Below are 23,048 nucleotides of genomic sequence, written 5' to 3'. Positions count from 1 at the left end.
CATTGCCTGCCTACCCCATGGCTACCCCTCACCTTTTCCTTACAAATCGTAACTCCACCTTTACTTAAGTGTACTTTAGCAACATGCTTGTGGAGGTGGTCCAGGACCACAGGACATGCTCAGCATTTAACTACCTGATGATCAACATTCTTTCTGCCCCTCTGGCAGTTAGTTTAGAAATGGACATGTGACTCAATTAAGACCAATGGGAAGAGGATATCTACTGAGAGCATCTCTCTCCTCTTTCTCCCATTCAAAGCACCTCCTATGAGGAAGGGAAGCTTTGCGCTGAGAGTAACCACCATCCCAGCATGAGGAAGGGCTCTGTTTTAACCATGCTGAGTTTAAAAGAGTTCAGTCTGTACTTCTTATTTAAGATGATTAACCCTTATTTTAAGAGGACACTTTTAGTGGTTTTTGAAGGGTTTTTGTTGTGCTGTTGTTGGTTTGCTTTGATTTTTTTTTTCAGGTGTGTCATTCAGCACTGTTCTCCTGGGTGAATTGCTTAACTTGAGTGTTTATGAAACAGTGAACTAGATGCTGCCATGCATGGTGCCATCCAGTTCGAAACTATAACGTCAGTTAGAAAACACTTACCTTTTAGGAGGTCTTTTTCTCTTTTATCGTAAGGAAAGAAAAACCTTAAAACTCCTGAAACTCAGAATGTTAACATCTGTAGCACAGATCATATACATTCTCTCATAAATTTTTTTAACTACTCTGAGAAGCAGATGTGTCCATCATCCAGATAAGGAAGTTGAGTCTCCAAGGAGTTAGTGACATACCACGGTCCTTTAGTCAAGTAGACTGAGCTAACCATTTTACTCTAGTTTTCTAGATTATCCCCATTCCCACTTCCCCTGGGTAGTTCAGCCACCAGCACCATTGTCTGTGGTTGGTTTATAGCCACAGACAAGCCCCCAGTATGGTTAATATCCCCCCAGCTGTCTAAATGATCACTGATCACTCCAAGAACAACTCCAGGAACAGCCAGAATCCAAAAGGAATTTACCACCCACCACTGGGTTGTTTTTTTTAATGAACTTACGGGGTCAGGCGCTGATGTTTATATGGAAGGAGACGAGGCACACCTGTTCTTCTGGGTATATACTTTAAGGAAAGGAGAATATATGACTTATTTTGGATAAGATATTTATAACCTACTAATATATAAACTAAATGATGAATTACTTGAAGCCGGAGGTCTGTAGGTCCTAGACTGTGCAGTCCCGGTACTGAGTGGAAGAAGAGGTCGAGGCTTGTGATGAGGCCCGCCTCTGAGCTCATCATGACCTGTTGCTGATGAGTAACTGCTGTAGAGGCCTGAGGACATTTATCTGCTGTCCTTAACCCTAGGAGGAAGGTTCACACTATCTAGGCCCCCCCCCCCATTTACTTTACTGGCAAAGCGCGTCCTTCTTTCCATGAGCATCTTGCACAGAATCTGCCCCTCGTAGCATGCATTTCCTAAGTCCTGTCAGCATCCTGTTGTTGATTAACGAAGTCAAACACCCAAGAGGTAACAAGACTTAGTCCTTCAGAGTAAAATAACCAATAAATGACAGAGCCCAGACTTTGGGCCTCATTAGTCTCATCTGACATTTTTAACTCTGGTAAAACTGGAAGTGTGGCCTTTGTTGGGAGGTCAGAGATGTCATTTCACATGGGAAAATCTCTTCAAGTTCCACATACCCAGGGTCCAATATAAATACATGATTAACTTATAAAGAGGTTAAATATGTTTTCCTGGATGAGTAGGGATAAAGTAACTAGACTAGCTCTGGGAAGGTTGTTTTTAAAATGTGCCGGTCCCTAGTGCCACGAAGAGTGCATGTGACAGCTTCGGATCAGCCTGCAAACATCCTTTCTGGGGAGCTGGCATGGTCTTGGCCAGTTAGAAAGAAGCCCATGGAACATAGCCATAACTTCTGTACCAGCCCTTTGAGCTCTACACATGTGTTGATGGATATAAAGTTGTGATATGATAAACCAATGTTAAGAGGAGCAAAAGGTATTCTGGAAACACATGTTCTCAAGAGCTTATGTCAGAGGATGTGGAAGAGTTCGGTCACTTCAGTAATGAAGGGAGACTTAAGAAAGAGAAGGGACTATTGGCTCTGTATGAGCAGAGACTAAATAATGCCCATTCTGATGCAGGAGGCAACTCTTTTGGATGAACTAACATTACTCTCTTGGGTGTGCATGTGTGTATAAATTTGCATGTGTGTGCACATCATCAGTTCACAGAGCAAACTGCACTTTCTGAGGACCGAGTATGTGAGTCACTCTGTTTTCTACCATGATTCAGGGTCCTCCCCATGAAGCCTCGATCAAGTGTTTGGTTCAATTAGCTCCGCTCAGCAGAGAGGCTGGTAGCATGTGTACATAAGATGGCTTTATTTAAAGACAATGGATGAAAATGGTTTCTATTTATTTTGTGGATTCCACTCAGAGGGCTTCTGTCTATCAGGTAGAAAGAGCCGTTTTCTTGTCAAAAGCCATGGGCCACATTTGAATTGTGCATGACTCCATTTATTGAATAGCGTGTACTAGAGATCTGTGTTATGGTGGGATTGCTAGGAAGTAGGAGTGTAGACGGGTCTGGTGGCTCTCATACAGCCACAAGGGAAGTCAGCCTTAGGCTTCAACCCAGCATGTAGACAGGAGAAGCAAATCAGGCTGGAATAGTATCTTCTGTGACATTGTTGGGCTCACAGAGCAAACCTTGCTGAAGGTCTCTCATTCACTGCCAGATGGTGTGACATTTCCTCCATTGTCCAAATCTGCTGGAAGCAGGTTTTATATTACTTGCAACCAAAAAATTCTGAGCGGGTACACACAGAGCAGCGGATGTCTTAGATCAACATAGATCAACACCATTTGTCTTTTCAGTGTAGACTCACAGGTCAGACCACTTAGATCTCAAAGAGACGGTCTGGCCCCAAGTGTCCCATTTCACACCCTATTTATAGTTCTCAGATAATTACCCCACGTCTGTTTCAGCCTGGAACCGACATGAGAGTATCTATACATGTTTAACAATTCTCTTCCATAAACTCTGTCCAAACTTCCTTTTTTTCAGGCATGTTGTTAATGGATTGGGGTCATAAAATATAAACAAATTAAAAAGGCTCCATGTTGAAAACACAAACAAGATGCTACCCCTTAGAAATGCAGAGCTACTTAAAGAACTGGGACTCTAAGGGAAGGCAGAATGCAGGAGGCCAGCAACACCTCTTGGGATATAAAGTGCAATTGTCCAATGGTGAAAGTAAAGGCCGAGTAGCTCTCATGGGAAGGAGGAAGTAGTTCCAAGTTGGGACGTCAGTAAAAGGGTTAGTAAATTTGCTTTTGAGCTAAACTAGAAGGATTCTTAAAATTCCCATAGCCAGAAATGGGGTTAAGGGGATTCCAGTCAACAAAGAGTGACCAAAGGCCAGGAGACAGGAAGCTTCAGACAAACAATCCAAAGAGGTGAGGTGTCTTAGCCCAAAAGATCTGAAGGAATGAACTTTAGTTACAGAAAGATGTCAAAACAAATAATACATTTTATTTGTGTTTTATATATAACTTGTATGTGTGATATATCTTATATCTTATGTAATATATAACACCATATAAAACATATACTAAATAATTTATATATATAATATAATATATTATCTCTTATGTATAACATGTATGTGTGATATATCTTATATATTATATAACATCATATAATATATAACATATATTATTTATATATCTTTATCTTTATATATAACATTATGTGTGACATATAGTTATAATACACATTATATATAATTATATAATATGTAATCTAAAATATGTGTGACATATAGTTATAATACACATTATATATAATTATATAATATGTAATCTAAATATATAGTATAAAGTATAAAATTATATATTATAAATATATCTACATAATATGTTACACATATTATATATGAATTCTATATCATATGTAAATTATATATAAATTACATATATTATATATATAAGTTGTTATTTGACTGGAACTTCTTTAAGATGTGCCTACATATTAACTAAGCCATCTTTACTACTTCTTGATAAAGTGCCATAATTGCTGTTTCTGTTTTCAGATGAGGCAATCAAAGCGTGAGACGATAAGGTGACATGTCCACAGTCATTCAGTTAGAAAGTGGAGGGGACAGGGGTGTCAAAGCCAGGTTGACTGGTACCGGGTCTCTGTACATCAAGGTATAAGCTGTGATGTGACCACTGATGTTTTGGCCCAACTATGGGGAGAAAATGATGGACATCCAGGCCTCAGCAGTGGCTGAAACAAAGACAGACATTACACACAGAGACAAGCGAGAGCCTTGGGTTATGCAGTTTGCCCTGCGCTATTTGACATTTTCAACTCTGAGACGATTTTACTACATTTATTTGTTATTTATTACTGTGCGCATCTGTGTCTATGCATGTGGGCATGTGCTAAAACCATAGCACTGTCAGATGACAACTCTCAGGAGATGTTTCACCCTCCACCATGTGGAGGTTAGGGATCAAACTTAGGTCATCCATCTTGGCAGCCTTCACCCACTGGTCAAATCTCACCCAATTCAACTTCTGAATGCACTGATTCCCCAAGGTCAAGCCCAGAAACTTCTGCTTTTCCCTCACAAACCTGCCTTTTGACACCTTGCAAACTTGTCACCCCTGTTCCAAAGGCTTTGATCTAAGGGATTCATAGAATGAGTTATAAGTATTGATGTCCAGCAGGAAATTAGCGTGGGCACAGACTGCTTATGTGCAGCAAAGCACAGGAAAGGATGAGAAGAAAGAGTTAGATTCACCTGGAGATGGTATTCAGAAAAAGGATGTGGAGCTTAGAGTAAACTCACTGGAAATTATGATGGAGGGGTAGAGTCCCAAAGATCTGGGCATGCGTGCTTGAAATGGCTGAGCCTTCACCACTGACCATAAGTCATTTTTCATCAGTTTATTGATTCAAAGCCAACTACAGAGTGCAGGCTTCCATCACATAGATTTAATCCATGGAAACCATAGACTAAGTGCTTGGGATCTGGCCTGTACATTAAAACCACCCAGGGATCTTTAAAAATGTCCAATTCAGGTTCTCCCCTCCCTGCCCTTGAATTAAATTAGACTCACCTGGGCTTGGCTGCTATTTTAAAGTTCCCTGTAGCCTAACTAGAAACCTGACAGGTAAGGCACACCTGGAAAGTTTCTCAGTAGCTTATAAACTTGCCATAGGCAGGGAGAGGAGAAAGGAGATGGAGGAGGCAAGCCAAGGTGCCTCTTGGGAAGGGTGTGGTACCTTAGTTCAGGCCACAGAGAGTGAGGGGTTCTACAAAGTCGAGCAGAGCACAGAACTAAGGCTTTAAAATGATGTCTGAGACGATGGGAGATCACAGATGATTGCGCAGATTATTGCTAAATCGAATGAAGCGGAGTTTGGTCCTTTGTTCTGAAGCCAGGGCTGACCCTAGTAGTAGAGCAGGACTGAGCTTGCAGGGTGAAGGGAGATGGATCAGGGTGCCAGGGACCTGCTGGGACTTTATCACTTCTTAATGAACATTCGTGAGCTTTTAGCTCATCTTATACTAAAGGGAATCCAAGTCAGTATCAAGACAAAGCAAATTAACATGAAGACAAAAAGATCTAATTTCCAGAGGACGTTAATGATAAAGGGAAAGGGGGCTGGGGATGGACTTGGGTTGGTTGCTTGCCCAGCATGTACATAGCTCTGGATTTTGTTCCCAGCAACAGTGTGGCATAAATTGGACATTACTGGGAATCCTAACACCTAGAGGATTAAACCAGGAGGATCAGACATTTTAGGTCATCCTTGGCTCTGTGGTTGAATTTGAGGCCAACCTGGGTTATATGAGACCCTAACTCAAAACAAAACAACTGAAAAAGAACGTAAAGAAAACAAAAATACCTCCAAGGGGCACCCTGTAGACTTTTTAATGAACACTTCCCATTGCTGCATTTGCTCTGTTTTGAAGTTCTCATACGTGTATGAAATGTGATTGAGAACCTGACATGCTCACGGGTTTTTATGCTTTCCCTTCTCGTTTGACATCTTACGGCACACGTCTTTCTTCGTGGCACTAAACTGTGTTTGAAACCTTAAGTTTAAGTGGCTTCCCTGTTTTTATTCATGTGGGTGAAACATAATTTACTCAGCTGTCTCTTAGCACTTAAACTTCTATTTCTTTCCATGCTGAGTGGTATGGTTTTCTTTGCGGCTAAATTTCAGATTAATTCCTAACGCTGGATTCCTAAGGTGGAAATATCAGGCCCAAGAATATGAACACTTTAGAGGTATTTCATAAGTCTGGCTAGGTATGTCAAATGGGCTCATTGGAAGCAGCTGGGGGCACTCAACAAGTAGAACATGACACGCACACACGCACACACACACACACACACACTCACACACATACACACACAGACACACACACACTCACACACATACACACACAGACACACACACAATCACACACAGACACACACAGACACACACACACAGAGATACACACAGACACATACACACACAGAGATACACACAGACACATACACACACAGACACATACAACAGATATATATATACACACACACACACACAGATAGACAGACACAGACACACACACACAAACACACACAGACACACACAGACACACACACACAGAGATACACACAGACACATACACACACAGACACATACGACATATATATATATATATATATATATACACACACACACACACAGAAAGACAGACACAGACACACACACAAACAAAGATACACACAGACAGACATACACAGACACACACAGACATACACACACACACAGGCAAAGACACACACACATGCATACACAGACACACACACACATACACACAAACATTCACACAGACACACAGACATAGACACACACAGACAGATACATATATCTGTATATTTATATATATATACAGACACATACACACAGACACATACACACACACATAGATACAGACACACACACACACAGACATACACACATACACACAGACATATATATAGAGAGAGAGACAGACAGACACCTACACACAGACAGACACACACACAGATACACACACACAGATACACACAGTCATACCCATGCACACACAGACAAAGACACACACACATGCATACACAGACACACACACACACACACACACACACACACACAGTCCAGGCTCAGCTTTGTCTCCCTGCCCTTCACAGACAGGACAGTATGCTTGGCTCAAGTCAGACCATGGGTTACTCAACACTACCTTCCACTCACTTGGCTTCTAGAAGAATCATCCTGAACAAAGACTCCACCTCAGTGTGAGTTCTGCAATGGAGTTCTCTGGTCGCCATGTTGGGGCTCTTTAATACAGCAGTTCTCAACTCCTAATGCTGTGACCCTTTAACTTCTTCATGTTGTGGTGACCCCTAGCCTTAAAATTATTTCGTTACTACTTAATAACTGTCATGTCGCTACTGCTATGGATCGTAACGTAAATTTTCCTGTGGTCTTAGGCGATCCCTATGAAAGTGTCATCCGATCCCAAAGGTGTTGTGACTCTTGGGTTGAGACCTGTTGCCTCAAATGCATCCTTTCTACTTTGACACTCATGGACGTCATAGTAAGGTATGAACACCCTCTTGCTGCAGGGTAAGCATTTGCTTCCTGATGTAGCATGAATAGCTTGGGTTTCTACTCCATGTACTTCAGCCTCTTACGTGTGTCAAGGATTTGAATCTTATTCCACAAGAGTACTCAAAGGCAAGGGGAAAAAACCCTGAAAGCTTATATATCATCCTAGCCATTCCTGTCAAATATAATTTAAAAGATGGTGATTCGTGAAGTATTAAAAAGTCTCTTTGGCTTGTGTGGGAGTTGAGACACTATCTTTACCAGCTGCTAGTTGCTTAGTCCTTGGGGAAGAAAAAACATTTCCATCCTATGGACAAAGCAATGAACGCATCACAGAGAGACTCCCTACAAGAGTGAAAGGCCAGGCTGTTTTGGGGCAAGTCACAGAAGGTATCAACCTTATAGGGTTTTTAATTATTGTTAAGTAACTCTTGATGTGCCAAGTCATGAGGTCTTTAGTTTTGTGTTTCTGGAAAAAAAAAACCCAATTTGAAGTAAAGCAGTTTTGGGATCCTTAGAATTTGAGAAGATCAGTTTAATCAGGGGAAGATATATGAATACAGACAGAGTCATTAATAATTATTTCATTCTGGTTGCAAGCAGAGTAAAAAAAAAAGCCTTAAGGTCTGAGTGAAACCGGACCAGAATCCCCCCACACCTACTCCATTGCACTCTGTCCACCATAGTTAACTCTGTGTGTTTACATAACCAGATGCTTCTAATTCCTGGTGTGCATCGCAAATGTCTGTTCAGCCACAGGTTTGATAAGTCCAGAACAGGACTCCAGTTTGTTCTGTCTGTAATCTGGAAACATTGAGAGTGATGTAACATTTTCTGAGAACCGTGATGAACTCATAAAAGAGCAGACCTGGTGGGGTGTGTGTGTGTGTGTGTGTGTGTGTGTGTGTGTGTGTGTGTGTGTGTGTCTAGTCTCACAGTTGGAGCCTCCAGCTTCCCAGGCCAGAGAAGGGGAGAAGGCCGGAGAGGATCCCCCTGGACCTGCCTTCACTGCCTGACCCACCTGGGCTGTTCTAGAGGATGTGGCGAGCATGGGGTGAGGACAGCCCCGTGGACATTTACAATTAATTTGAATACATATTTTGCCTCACCACAGAAAGCTGAAACAGAAAAATAAAACAAAACAAAATCCAGACAAGTTCAAGGAGTCTGATGTGGGTGTGGGTGGTCTGCCTCCTGCTGGGGACAAAAATTGCAAAACAACTTACAGCGGGTCCGGCTTCCCTGAGGCAGCGGGTCCGGCTTCCCTGAGGCATCCCTGCGCCTGCAGAGCTGTGCAGCAGCAAAGCCCACTGGCTGGAGACACTGCTTCTTACAAAATGTCCTACAGCGTCCTGCCCGCCTCCCTCTCCCTTCATCCCGCCAGTTTTAGATCCCAGTGCATTCCTTGCAGCCCAACACTGTACTGTAAGAACTGTTCTGATTTTTCTCTTAAAGCTAAATATTATTTACCGGTGGTATCTTGGTTTGATTTTGGTTTCCAAACATGGAGAACTTGTCTATCTGAAAAATTGTCGCTTTATAGATTTCTGATTTTATTGTGTGATGGTGGGAGAACTAAGTCTAAATACACTATCTTGAAATATTTTTGAACTATTTTAGATCATTTTGTTTTTCTCTTGCAGTAGAGAACATGTCTAGGTAAGATCTATTTTACTATGCTTGTTGGATGAGTGGTGTGTGTGTGTGTGTGTGTGCGCGCGCACACTCATGCTTGGTGCCTTTAGAGTCCAGAAGATGTCAGATCTCCTGGAACTGGAATTACGAGTGGTTTTGAGTTACTTCATATGGGTGTTGGGAACAGAACTCTGGTCCTCTGGAAAAGCTGGAAGCACTCTTAACTGATAAGTCATCTCTCTAGCCTTAGTTTTTATAAAATTGTCATTATGGACATACAAGTTTAAATTTCATTTGTTGGGGGCTGTAATGATTAATGCTCACTGTCAAGTTGTCAGGATTGAGAATCAGCAAGGAGACACACACTAGGTATATCTTGGAAGGCATTTCCAGAGAGGTGGCACTAAAGAGGGGAGAGTTATGCTGAAACGGGTGGCGCCCCTAGTGGTTGAGGATGGAAAAGAGTCGGGGGTGGAGGACAAACAACAGCCAGCTTGTGGGTCATCACCAAGTTAAAACTTGCTGCTGCAGTCCTTTCCTGGTCGTGATGGTCTCCATTCTGAACCATGAGCCAGGGTGGACCCTTCTTCCCTTTCATTGCCTCTCGTTGGATAGTTTGTCATAATAACAAGGAAATTAACATAAAACGATAGCCCTTCTCATGTTATGCCAATACATATTGACATATTAATGATGTTATTCAACCCTTCGGCATACGTGGTTGCTGTCTGAGGAGCCTAATACAGTCCTTCCTCTATGCCCTCTCTTTTTTCTTTCTAGGATCTTAGTAGAGAGAGGTTGACATTCCTATTTCTTTCTTCCATATTCCCTAACTTGTCTCCTTAGCCCCTTGTCTTCCTTTTACTTCCTCCTACTCCCCACCCCTACCCCCTGCCTCCCCATGCCCAAGCTGGTCTTAAACTCTGTTCTCATTCACACCAGCCTTGAACAGAAGAGCCTCCTGCCTTAGCTTCCTAAATGCTGGAGTCACAGCTATGCACTACCATAGTGACTTTCTTCTCCATGTTTTTGATACCCACTAGCCTAATTTTTCACCTCAAGCATGTACTTTGAAAAGACTTGTATCCATTCAGCCCCTTCTCACACATGGATACTTTGTTGTGTCTTGCTCCACAGTAAAGATGGGGTAGGAATCAGGCCAGGAGATGTGAGCAATGGAAAATGGCCAAACTCTCAGCTCTCCCCTAGAGGCTGGCTCTGGCTTCAGCTGCGCCCGAGGCTCTTTATAGTACAAGGTTATCATTCCACTCCCTTCCTACCCAGCCCTCCAGCCAGCTGGGTCCCGATCCAGACATCCCTGAAGGTTTCTCACGATGTTTGTGTTCCTTGGCTTGATGCATTGATACATTAACCTCACCGATCTTTCCTATAACATCCACTGCCTGCATTCCACGTGGGAACCAGCAATCTGTGAAAAAAGGCATCTCACGTCCCTTCTGGCTTATCTGTGGGTCCTGGCTCTCTGTTTTTATAGCCACTGCTTGTCTTAATTTTATTCTTTTCAAAACAATACAAGGAAGAAAACACGAAGGAGTTTTATTAACAACAAATGTGTGTCAATATTAATTTGCCCCACATGTGATCTATACGAGACAAACGCCAAAGTATTAAATCCAACCTAAAGAGCGGGAACGGCAGAGAATGAACTAAAATTCTTGGCTAGTAGAGTAGCTATGTTTTCCCCAACAGATTTGACCTGCTCAAGTTTAGAAGTCTGGACTGAAAAAGAAAATAACAGAAGTTGAGACAAGGATTGAATGGTGAGGAAGTCTCTCAGGGCAGGTCACGCAGGGTTTTAATGATGAGGAAGTCTCTCAGGGTAAGTCACCCAGGGTTTTAGTGGAGTGGCTTCTTCACACAGTTGCCAAACCTAGAAAATAAAAAATGCAGAACACCTACTTAAATTTAAAAAATAGTTTTAACTGCCATAATTTTGTAATTTATTTTAAAATATTAAATATCATTAATATTAAATATTTAAAAATAAAGAAGCGAAGGGCCAGGAGTGTAGACCTCTCAATGGTGTGCTTGCACAAGAGCCCTGGGTTCAAATACTTGTACCATGCAAACTGTGGACGGTGGTGCTCTATACTTATGCTCCCAGAACTCCAGAAGTAGAGACAGGAGGATCAGAAGAGGAAGGTTATTTTTGGCTACAAAATTTTTAAGGCTAGCCTCAGCTATATAATGAAGTCCTTTTGAAAGGAAATACAATAAAATATACTTGGGGAGGCTCGAAAGACTGCATCCATGACACAGGACAAAAATAGTTAAACATGGGCCCTATCTCACCTACCTAGTGATCTCAGGGATCACCTACCTGACAGACGTATCTCCTTATTGCACAGCATTGCTAGAGTCCTAAGGGTGACTTAGGGCCATGATGAGGAATGTGAACCATGCTAATTCAAATTATCATGTAAGTCCTAGATAGTCTCTCCTCAGAGGGAATGACATGATAAAGCACAGAGAAAACCTTGTGTGTGTGTGTGTGTGTGTGTGTGTGTGTGTGTGTGTGTGCTTGTTGTTGCTGTTGTTGGGTATGTGTATGTGCATGCATATGTATGGAGGGCATCTGATATAGTTTTGCCCCTGAGCTGCTCCCTTTCCCTCCCTGATCTTTAGAAGACCACCCAAGAGCTACTCACACGCCAACTCAGTTAAGTGTGACTACTTTGAGAAATCACTGCTGGATTCCACCACACACCAGAGCCATTCTCAGAACACTGCAGAGAAAAGGTCCCTATTCCTGTCCCCGCAAAAATCCCTCAGGATGTGGGCAGCTCAGTGGGAAGCACCTGTTGATTGAAGAATGGGAGGTCTGCTTCGCAATTCAGTTTTGATACCTAACAATGTTGTTGCGATGTCAGTCGAACAAGATGCTTGAGGAGCTCTCTCTTCACTCTGTTCTATTAGGGCCAAAGATACTCAAAATGGTGTCAGGGAAGAGCCAATGAGAGAAGAGCGCGGCTATGCTGCTACTGCCCACCCTCCATCAGCCTGCCTCCCGGGAGGGATGCTGTTCCCCTCACAAACGCTGTGACCTTCTCTACAGGATTTACTCCAGACACTTGCTCTGTGGCAAGAAGGCAGCAGAAGGAGACAAAACTGCAGTTCAAAGTGATCTGCAAAGCCACGTATCAACTGCCCAGCTCATGTTTATAAAGTGTGGCATTTACAGCTGAGCACTTTCCAGGGCAGCTTACTTCAATAACACAAAACAAATCATACCCAAATACCAGCAGACACGCACTCGCGCGCGCGCGCGCGCGCGCGCGCGCGCACGCACACACACACACACACACACACACACACACACACACACACACCCCTTAAAGGAAGCGTTTACTATTAATTTTATGAGAAGTTGACTGAATTGTTGAAAGAATGTTGAAGTGAAAAGCCACTTCTGAAATATCCCCTCAAGCTTTGAGGCACATCGGCAGGACTGGAGTATTGTTCTTTCTAATTAGAAGGCTCTTGACTGTGTGAGAAAATGTCTTTGATGAGCAGGAATATCGATAGTTAGGTCCTCCAGGAGTCTTTGTGGATTCTCCCAAAAATCAGCACGTGTGAATATCAAGAAATACCTTTGACCTCTTGGGGCCATGACACATCAATTAGGCACAAATCAACTTGTTTCGGAGGCTGAATTCTTATTCACAGTTGAAAGAAATCAGTTCAACATTTTGGTACTTTTTTTTGCTTTTTTTTTTTGTATGTTTGTTTTCTAAGACAGTATTTCACTGTGGAGTCCAGACTGGGCTTGAATTCAGGTCTTTCCTATCTCAGCCTCCTGAGGGCTAAAAGTCAACTCCATCTTTGAAAAATGTTCGAGAGAAGGTTGAGGATGTAGCTTGGGTGGTAATGTGATTGCCTAGCACACGAGAGGCTCTGGGTTGATCACTAGTGCTGCATGGACCAAGCAGGGCAGTGTATGTCTATTATCCCAGTAACCGGAAGTTAGGCACAAGACGATCAGGAACTCCAGGTCATCTTTAGCTACATACAGGTTTAAGGCCAGCCTGGGCTACATTAGACCCTATCTTCCCATTCTCTCTACAAAGTAGCAAACAGAGAAGGCTATTTTATTTTCAATTTGGTTACTCTACCCAGACCTAGAGTGTGATGAATAATGATAAATATATATATATATTACACCTTAAATATATTTCATTCTTTAGATGTATTCTACCTGAATATGATATAAATTATATGTATGTGTTAAGTGTGTTGGAAATACATAATTTGCTTATACACATTTGAGCATGTGAGTGCACGTGACTATAACATGACCCCGGAAATGAAGGCAATTAAAGCGTAGTTGACAACAAGGGAACTATTAAACCGTTAAGTTAAAAAAAAAGCATAAAGTAGCAATATAGTATGATCCCATTTTGGAAATTTGTATGTATATTTTATGTATTTATGTAGACATATGTATATTTTACACATACATGTAAAACACTTATAGAATGAGGAATGTGTGATGATCTGTAACCAGTGGCTACCTATGAGTGGTTGGGTTACTAGTCATTGGAGTTTTTTATATTTTTCTGTGGTTTTTGCATTTCTTCAATAAACATGAGGGACTCTGGGTTTGATTCTTACTCAGCACTACAAAATAAACAAATGAATAAAAGTAAAATCCCTAAGTATTAAGATCTGATTCCAGTGCTCACCACCAAAGTAAAAATAGCCAGGCATAGTAATGTGCATTTGTAATCCCAGGGCTAGGGAGGTAGATCTGGGTAGATCCCTGGAGCTCACGGACTAGCCAGCCAGACCTACGTGTTGAACACTAAGTCCCTGAGAGCATGGTCAGAGACTGAAGAATGACATTGAAGAATCAAGGTTGTCCTCTGGCCTCCATACATACAGTTATTGATTACCATCAAGATACGAGTGCCACTAATGTACCCTTAAGGTTATCATGCCATGCTGGTCATTGTTGTGCTCCATAGGCAATTAAAGCTGGGCAGGACCACTGCTTGCTTCCGTCCCTTGAAAGTTTGCAGAGCATCTTCTGGTCCTATGAAAGCTAGCACTCAGTGAGGAAGCTTTTAGGTCAGGTCCAGCTCAGATCCTCTAAGTCCTGTTTCTGAAATGCATGATGTCTTCAGCACTAGGGACTTACCTTCAACCTCTGGAAGGGGACTGAGGGCAACAGCAATAGCTTATACTTTATCGGGAGTCTCTTGGATTCCCTTGACCCACAACTCAAAGGGGAGTTTCTTCTGTTTGTTCCTGAGGTTTTGTTAGATAGTCTATGGTTCTTGGGGGGAGTACCATCAGCCCAAGTGGGATAACTTTATTTATTTATCAACTATTACTGTATCTGTAAACACATAGATGTATGTGTATTGTATACAATTTATATAATAAAGATATAAAATGAAATAATATACAGTATTGTATATAATTTTAGGTAAACAAAAAATTATTATTCCTTGTGACTTTTCAGGCATCTTAGTGTTATCTCTTTCTCTCTGTCTCCTCCCACATTTTATCCTCTGATCCTTATTTTCATCAGGGCTTGCGTTGATTCCGTGAGGAGGCTTGGTTCATCTCGATCTCCTTCTAGTCTGTCACAGGAGCATCTTCTGTCATTACACAGTGTCATCCAGGCACTCATGTTGAAATCCGGTCAGTTCACACCTGCTTCGGTGATTTCTGGGCTCCTTGTGCTTTTGATGAGCACCTTTCTTCATAAAATTACCCTGTCACTACTTACACCCCGACTTCCCAGCAGCCTTGGGAGGAGGCCATCATTCTGAGAGCCTCTCCTCCTATTGAGATAGCCAACTATTGGTCTTCATTCTATCTCAACACTTGAAAGAATGTCCTGAACAGAGGATTAAGTGAGGTTTGTGGCTTGACACAGGCCCGTCCTGCTGTTCTCACTTGTTCCAGCCAGTGAATTCAGAGCAGGTACTGTGCAAAACTGAATATCTCCCTTAAATTAAAGGAAGGAAAGCCTTGCTTACCTGCGTCCCAACTGGGCATATGTTGGTTTTCTTTTTGTAAAACCAGAACCCAAGTCCCACAATCCTCCTGCTAAGGAATTTTTCAACACCAAAACTAATGAAATTAGCAAAATGCTAGACACTCCAGGTAGGGACAGCTTATACCCAGAGAGAATTCAGTTTCCATAGGGAAACATGAGCCCCTGAGGTCACGAGACCACACAGAGTTTCAGGGTCTGAACCTTCCCCAGGTCAGCTGAGGACCACCCTGCCTTCCTGCCTTTGCCGCTCCCTGAAAATACCATCTTTCTGTAAATCTGCTTCAGGGCTAGGGAAGCATCGGGCCTGTATTAAGTCTAATGTACTGATTGTGTGTTTATGCATGCATATGTCTGCCCAGCATATGCTGAGAGCTTGAGAGTGAGAATCTCTGATATCATAAACTCCCCTGCTTTAGACTTTTCTGAATACCTTAGAGGATTCAGAAGGTAAACAATAACACAGCCCCACCGCTAAAAAGCTACCAGAATACTCTTCAGGTACCTTTTTAAGCTTCTTCAAAAGAAACCAAACAAGTGGTGGATGCCTCTCTGTATATAATATACCAGGCCTGGGAAATTGCAGTTCAGACCATCTGCCTGTCTTCCCAGATGTCTTGGGTACTTGATTTGCCAATCCAGACTGTCACCCCCACCACCAGACCCACACCACACAGACACACAGACAGACAGACACACAGACACACACTCACACACATACAGACATACACACAGACACACACAGACACACACACTCATATTCAGACACACACACTGTCACACACTCACACACATACAGACACACACACAGACACACACACACACACACACAAGGACACAGACACACACAGAGACACATGCACACAGACACACAGAGTGCTCTTGCCTTCTGGTCAGTCGTGGCCCCTATCACTGTAGGGCGGAGTTTCCACTGGGATCTGTGTTGTTTTTCAGTCCAGTCAGTTCTCTAGCTTCTGGTTTTTTGGCTCTGTCCATTTAGCATCCCACTTCTGCTCTTTGAGGACCAGCCCTTCTGAGTTTCAACAGGTTCTCTGTGGGATTGAACCCAATGCCCTGCACTGGCTACTCATCCGTGGAGCAGCCCTCTGGATACTGTAACTTTACCTTTCTTCCTCCATCATAGGAAAAAGCTATATTTTCCCATCAGATGTAAGACAGTTCTTTCCTTACATCCTTAGCCTTGTCTTGTGGCTATTGCTGGCACTGTTGGCCACAGGCTTTGGGGACTCTTGGTGACTGCTGCTTGGATGTCTTTGCCTCCCATCATAGGACTTGTAGATGTACTTCCGCAGGAGGAGTCATGTGATGCCATCAGAACCCATGAGCAGGGAAGAAGACTATGGTATGGGATCACAGGGATTGACCCCACTGGGTGTAACTCCCTTCTGGGAGCTACTGCTGCTGCCTTTTCTGCCGTCTCCTTCCTACTGGAATGCCTGACAAAAATCTTCAAGGGATCTTGAAGTTTGTAGACCTGGGACTCTACAGGGAAGAAACCAAGGAAAAAGTATTAGATCTCAACAGATCTGGCTGTATCAGTGAAATTAAATACTATCATAGCGTGTGCACTCGCACGCGCGCGCACACACACACACACACACACACACACAGAGAGAGAGAGAGAGAGAGAGAGAGAGAGAGAGACTGAGACTGTTTTTCAAGTGTATTTGGCATTGTTTGACTGGGGGTATATAAAATAGGTACTTTGACACACATACTTTGGAAACCCCAAATGGGAAGTATGATCGCCGTCCAGATCTGAGGAAATCTACGTGGATAAGCAATTGGTAGAGATGTAACCTGCCATGAACTGCATGAACCAGGACATGCATTGACTAAGGCTGCAGAGAAAGAGGAACTTCCTTACATCTGATGGCAAATATGGTGCTTAGATATGTTGGAAACAGTTTGACGAGTTCTGAGAATAATAATCAGAGTCACCATGTAACGCTAAGCCGCTTGTCCTCCTATTAGCTACTAATCCAAGAAAATGAGAGGAGGGCATTGATTGTATGGCGTGTGGATATTCTTAGCGGCGTGATTCACAGTAGTCCCAAAGTAGAAACAACCTAAATGTTCTTCGACCAATGAAAGAAGACACAGTATTGCTACAGTCTCACCGTGGAACATTATTTGACCATAAAAAGGAATAAAGTATGATACACACTGTAACACAGGCGAGCCTTGAAAACATTGCTCTAATTAAAGCAACCATCCACAAAAGACCTCACTTATGTTGTCTGATCTCATTGCTGTGAAATGTCCAGAGCAGGCGAGTGAATGAAGACAGAAAGACTAGTGGTTGCTTAGGGCAAGGGATGGGATGGGTGGACGGATGGGGGAGGCTGGCGCTGTTAAGGAAGGGTTTCCTTTTGCTCACTCTCCCCCTCCCTCTCCCTCTTCCTCTCTCTCCCTTCTTTCCCCCCACTCCCTCTCTTTGTGTGTGTGTGTGTGTGTGTGTGTGTGTGTGTGTTGCTGATTTTTTAATCTTAGTCTTGCACACTCTAGGCAAGAACTTCTACTACTGAACTATGTACTCAGCCCAGCACCATGTTTCTTCTGGGAGTGATAAAGTGACCTGCCATTAACTTTCATGCAGTGATGGTTGTACAACTTTGGACAAATCAGAACTGTTGAATTTTATATCTTGAGTGGACACATCATAGAGCATGTAAATGAGAGAACAATGAGGCTATATTTGTTGTCATTAAGGCATTAGAGCCTGGGTGTTGTGTGGTACTATAAACCCAGCACTAGGGAGGCTGGAGCTTAAAGGTCATAACTTTGAGGCTGGCCTATGCTTCATAGAAAGTTTCAGGCCAGTTAAAGCTAAGCAGTGAGACCTTGTCTCGAGGAGAGAGAGAGAGAGACAGAGACAGAGAGACAGAGAGACAGAGAGACAGAGAGACAGAGAGACAGAGAGACAGAGACAGAGAGACAGAGAGACAGAGAGACAGAGAGACAGAGAGAGAGAGACAGAGAGAGACAGAGAGAGACAGAGAGAGACAGAGAGAGACAGAGAGACAGAGACAGACAGAGACAGAGACAGAGGGACAGAGGGAGGGAGGGAGAGACAGAGACAGACAGAGACAGAGAGACAGAGACAGAGAGAGAGAGAAGAAAAGAAAAATGACAAAATAAAGAATGGCACACTTCATATAGAAATGCAGCTTAACTGAAAAGGTCTTTAGGGTTGCCAAGTATAGACCTGAGGCAGGGATTCTTCAGGCCAGCTCTGGGGAGTTTAGTCTGTGTTTTTCATTTAAAGGTGATTAAAGATCAGACCTAGCCATGCCAAGTTCACAGCTGGTCCAGGGGAATAAGTTATCTCCTGACAGGCACTGTTGTCCCCGAGTGCTTGGCCAGCTCTGCAACCCAGGCACACGATTCAGCAGGCAGAGCGTGTGCCTCTGGCACGGACAGCAAGCCAGGATCCAGAGAGGCTCCTTGCGAAAACACATCTCTAGTAAAAGCCTTTCCATCTTGGAAAACTGTCCCAGCACCACCTGCAGTTGTAACTCTATTTGGGTCCCTTGGCTGGAAAATGGATGGAATTTTTCAACATGACCATTTTGCAGCTTGAAAAGATAAACTTTCTTCTTTTTGTTATTCTGCTTCAAATATTCCACTTGTTGCTAAGATTCCGCCAATGGAAGTTGAGTTTCACCTTCAGAATATTTACATTGTCTTCTGAGACTCACTCTGGAGACTGTCATGAACCGAGAAATTAGAGCTCTAATTCAGCAGCTTTGGGCTGTCCGGCTTTGTAACATCTTGGTTTTGTTTCTCTCTCACGATGCATCCACTGTCCCGTCAACAGATCTGGAGAAGTTGCCTGAGTTCTTGGCCTCAGCCTTATCAGTATGCTGTCTTCCATTAAGGAAATACCATTAATTAAGCTGACGCTATTAATTATAAAAATGAAGCATCAGTGCTGGATGGGGTGTTAGGGAACTCATGAGTCACCATGCTTCTTTTAGTATTTAGTTCTTAATTTAGCTTTTCTAAGTGCTGAGGTTTTTGGGGCCTTGTTCAGTCCAGGCAAGCATTTCCATGGTCTTCCTACACCCCCAGCCTTCTCAATATCTTCATTCATTCTACAGACCAGTCCAAGTTTCTTTGAAAGGTTGTGATCATATTACAAAACCAGTTCTTCTGAGCTTCAGTTTGCTCATCTTTAAGGGGGCGGAGGGATAAGACTTTCTAACAATATAATAATCATTAAAAAGTGAAATATCAGTGCTAGATATTCGGGAACTTGTGTATTTTATTATAATTATAGTATTTTTATTACTCTTCTCATAGAAATGTTGCAAGGAAAAGAAGGAAGAGTATTTTTGCACACACACACACACACATAAATACACACATTTTAAAAGCAATCTGTTAAGAGCTGGATAACTAGCCTTTTAGTACAAACTCAAACAAATGTTATTCTGAGAAAGTCAATGTTCATGGAGAAACCCTGAGACCTGAAGGACGATCGTGCCACTGAAGAAGTTGTGGAAACATTGACACAACAGAAGAATGAAGTCCATTTCCTACATCTGGGAAGGAGGCTCTATGCAATGAACTGTGCTTACACATTATTTTCTAAATATTCATCAGCTTTGCCTTTTTTCTAATTGAGATTAATTTGTAAGAATTACAACTGGTCTCAGGCCTGAGTTGGTAGGTGCCAGCGGGCCTAGGGAAGTCAGCATGCCAGTTGGCAGAAGCTGGGTTCGTTGCAAAACCTGCGTGACCTCACAGAGACCCCTTGAGAAATTGTGTCTCAACCAGGAGCTAAAGTTGATTGGAGGAGATTGGAGGGTTCACTCCGGAAAAAACGTGAGGTGGAGAGGGTCAAATTTACCGTCGAAGATCTTTAAGGCTGCCCGGGAGCTGCTGACGCTGGAGGAGAAGGATCCTCAGTGTCTGTTTGAAGGTAACGCTCTACTGAGGGGACTTGTTCGCGTTGGGATGCTGGATGAGGGCAAGATGAAGCTGGATTACATCCTGGGCCTGAAGAGTGAGAATTTCTTGGAGAGATGACTGCAGACCTAGGTCTTTCAGCTGGGCCTGGCCAAATCTATCCACCATGCCCATGTGCTCATCCGCCGATGTCACATCAGGATCCACAAGCAGGTGGTGAATGTCTCATCCTTCATTGTTCATCAGGACTCCCAGAAGCACGTTGACTTCTCCCTCCTCCTGTTCTCCTTATGGTGGTGGCCTCCCAGGCTGAGTGAAGAGGAAGAATGCCAAGAAAGGCCAGGGTGGTGCTGGAGCTGTTGATGATGAGGAAGAGGAGGAATTAATACCTTGTTGCACTGAAGGATTGCCTAGTTTTCCAGTTGACAAAACAGAATTGATAATTGGGGGAAAAAGAATTTGGAGCAATTGAGGCAAAGGTTTAACACCATTTCCTAAATAGGAAAAAGTCTGAGAATGAAACTGAGTTGCTCTTGCCAGACCAGTGTTACTCTGAGTCAAGGAAAGGACCTCAGACAAGGCAAAGAGTTGGCTCCAGAAAGCGATACTGGAAACTGGAAATAGGTGCAAATCCTTGGGCTGAATATGGAAAAGTGGGGTGATGGAATAGCTCAGGCTTTGATTCTAATAGAGAGGATGGTCCTGCTGATGGAGCGAGGGAATAATAGATAAGTAGTCAAGCTGAAGAAGTGGGCATGCCGAAACTCTCAGGTAGAAAGAGGACTGGAGTTGACTGAGAAGACCATACATCTTATGATAGAACAAGCCTGCTTCTCCTGCGCAGGCAGAAATCTTTGCTTCTCAGCACCGTATGGGGCTCAGTGAGGATTGCAACTTTGTTTCTAGCTAAGAGATAAATGTTTTGTTTGTTGTTTCTTTCTTTGTCCTGTAAAGCTGAGTGACATTCAGTGCTGGATTGTTCTGTGAATGTGTGTGAGCCTATATGTATGCCGGATGTGTTTGTGCTCTGCAAACAAGGGTGGATGGCAGAGGATAACTTGGGGCAGTTGGTTCTTTCCTCCCATCAGTAGATTCTGGTGATCAAACTCAAGTCATTAAGCTGGAGAGCAAGCACCATTATCCACTGCCCCCTCCACCCACTGGCCTGGGCTGTTACCTTTTTGTTCAGTTCAAGTGAAGACAAAACTTGAAAGCAGCTGCCCAACCCTGGCTCTCGATCTCTGAGAAGCCCTTCCCCATCCGTAGGAATCGGCACATTTGCTATATATAACTCTCCTTCTTTGGTTAGGTTGAGGGGACCACAGGTGGAGAAGCAAGAAGCTACTTGGCCCTGGAGAGATGGGGAAGAGCTGATTCTGATAGCTTCGTGTGTGTGTGTGTGTGTGTGTGTGTGTGTGTGTGTGTGTGTGTGTCCATTTGTTCTCATATAGAGAGAACCCAGAAGACAATATCAGATATCTTTCCTCCACTGTCATCTACAGTTTTGTTTCTGTCTGTTTTTGAGACAGTCTTGAACCGGCCTGGAATTTGTCAAGTAGACTAGAGAAATGGAGATCCATGGATCTCCACCTCCCAAGTGCTACAGTTGTTAGGTTGTGGTCAACACCATGCCTGGCTTCTTTTATGTGAATTCTGGGGATGGATGTGATTCAGACCCTTATACTTGGAAGGCAAACAGTCACCTCGCCTGAGCCATACTCCAGGCTCTCTCATCAGTCTCTGTGAATTTGTTCAACGTACTTCTCACTGGAAACACATAACGTACTTACACTAGTTTCACTGGGCTTTCAATGTTTTTACCTTAACAAGTCCCAGGGACGTTCGTAGATGAGAAAAAGACTGGCTGGTTCTTTTAGCATAAAATATCTTTCTTCATTCCAAAATGTTTTCTCTTGAACATTATGTTTTACATAAACTCAAGGCATGACATATATATTCTTCATGGCATTTGATGTCATTCCCATTATTACATACAAATACCAGTCTAGCCAAAGAAGTCATACTTACTTTCAGCATCATAGCTGCTCACTACGATGAATGAAGGTTTCTTTAACATATATTTACTAAACATAACTTGAATATTGAAATAAGAAACATACAAAGCCTGCATTTCCTAAATTAATGATTAATGTTCTTGGAAGATTATTGTTCCTTTCATCAAACCATAAATTAAACATCTTTTATGGACTTACAAAACACATGGCCTACATATGCCACGCTGTTATATCTGTATTATTTCCACATAAGAGATTTATTGCCTTATAATAGCAATTAGGAGAGGAAAGATTGGTGTCGGGTCTTTGAAGACATAGTTTATGGAAAGAGCCGATGGTTGAGTTTCCTACATGTGAGAATTTTACTGTAGGATATATTCATCTTCTCTGTTGTGATGATCCATAGACATGTCCATGGCAGGCAGAATCCCTCTGCTTCATTTAGTCAGATCTGGAGTCAAACCTCTTCAGAGTCTGGGGAAAATTTAATGCTCCTTGAAATTTCATGACATGTTCTCAAAATAGCCTTGGAATTATCTCTGAACTTTGCTGGGGAGGGCGACCTTATCTGTCCCCAGAGAAAACGAGGAGGAGGAAGGAGAAGAGGAGAAGGAAAAAGAGGAAGGGGAAGAACAGGAAGAAGAGGAGGAAGAGGAGGAGGAGAAGAGGAGGAGAAGGAAAAGAGGAAAGGGAAGAACAGAAAGAAGAGGAGGAAGAGGAGGAGGAGGAAGAGGAGGAGGGAAAGGAGGAGGAGAAGGAAGAAGAA

At 42.9% G+C, this 23,048-nt stretch overlaps 1 pseudogene; it reads left to right on the top strand.

Annotated features, from left to right (window-relative positions):
- The first annotated feature begins 20,054 nt into the window (after positions 1 to 20,054).
- On the top strand, positions 20,055 to 20,739 carry Rps9-ps4 (ribosomal protein S9, pseudogene 4; annotated as a pseudogene).
- The last annotated feature ends 2,309 nt before the right edge of the window (positions 20,740 to 23,048 follow it).

This window comes from Rattus norvegicus, chromosome 2, assembly GCF_036323735.1.
Source record: "Rattus norvegicus strain BN/NHsdMcwi chromosome 2, GRCr8, whole genome shotgun sequence".
Classification (NCBI taxonomy): Eukaryota; Metazoa; Chordata; class Mammalia; order Rodentia; family Muridae; genus Rattus; species Rattus norvegicus.
The sequence above is the reverse complement of the archived record's forward strand: the minus strand, read 5'-3'. Positions and strand labels throughout refer to the sequence as shown.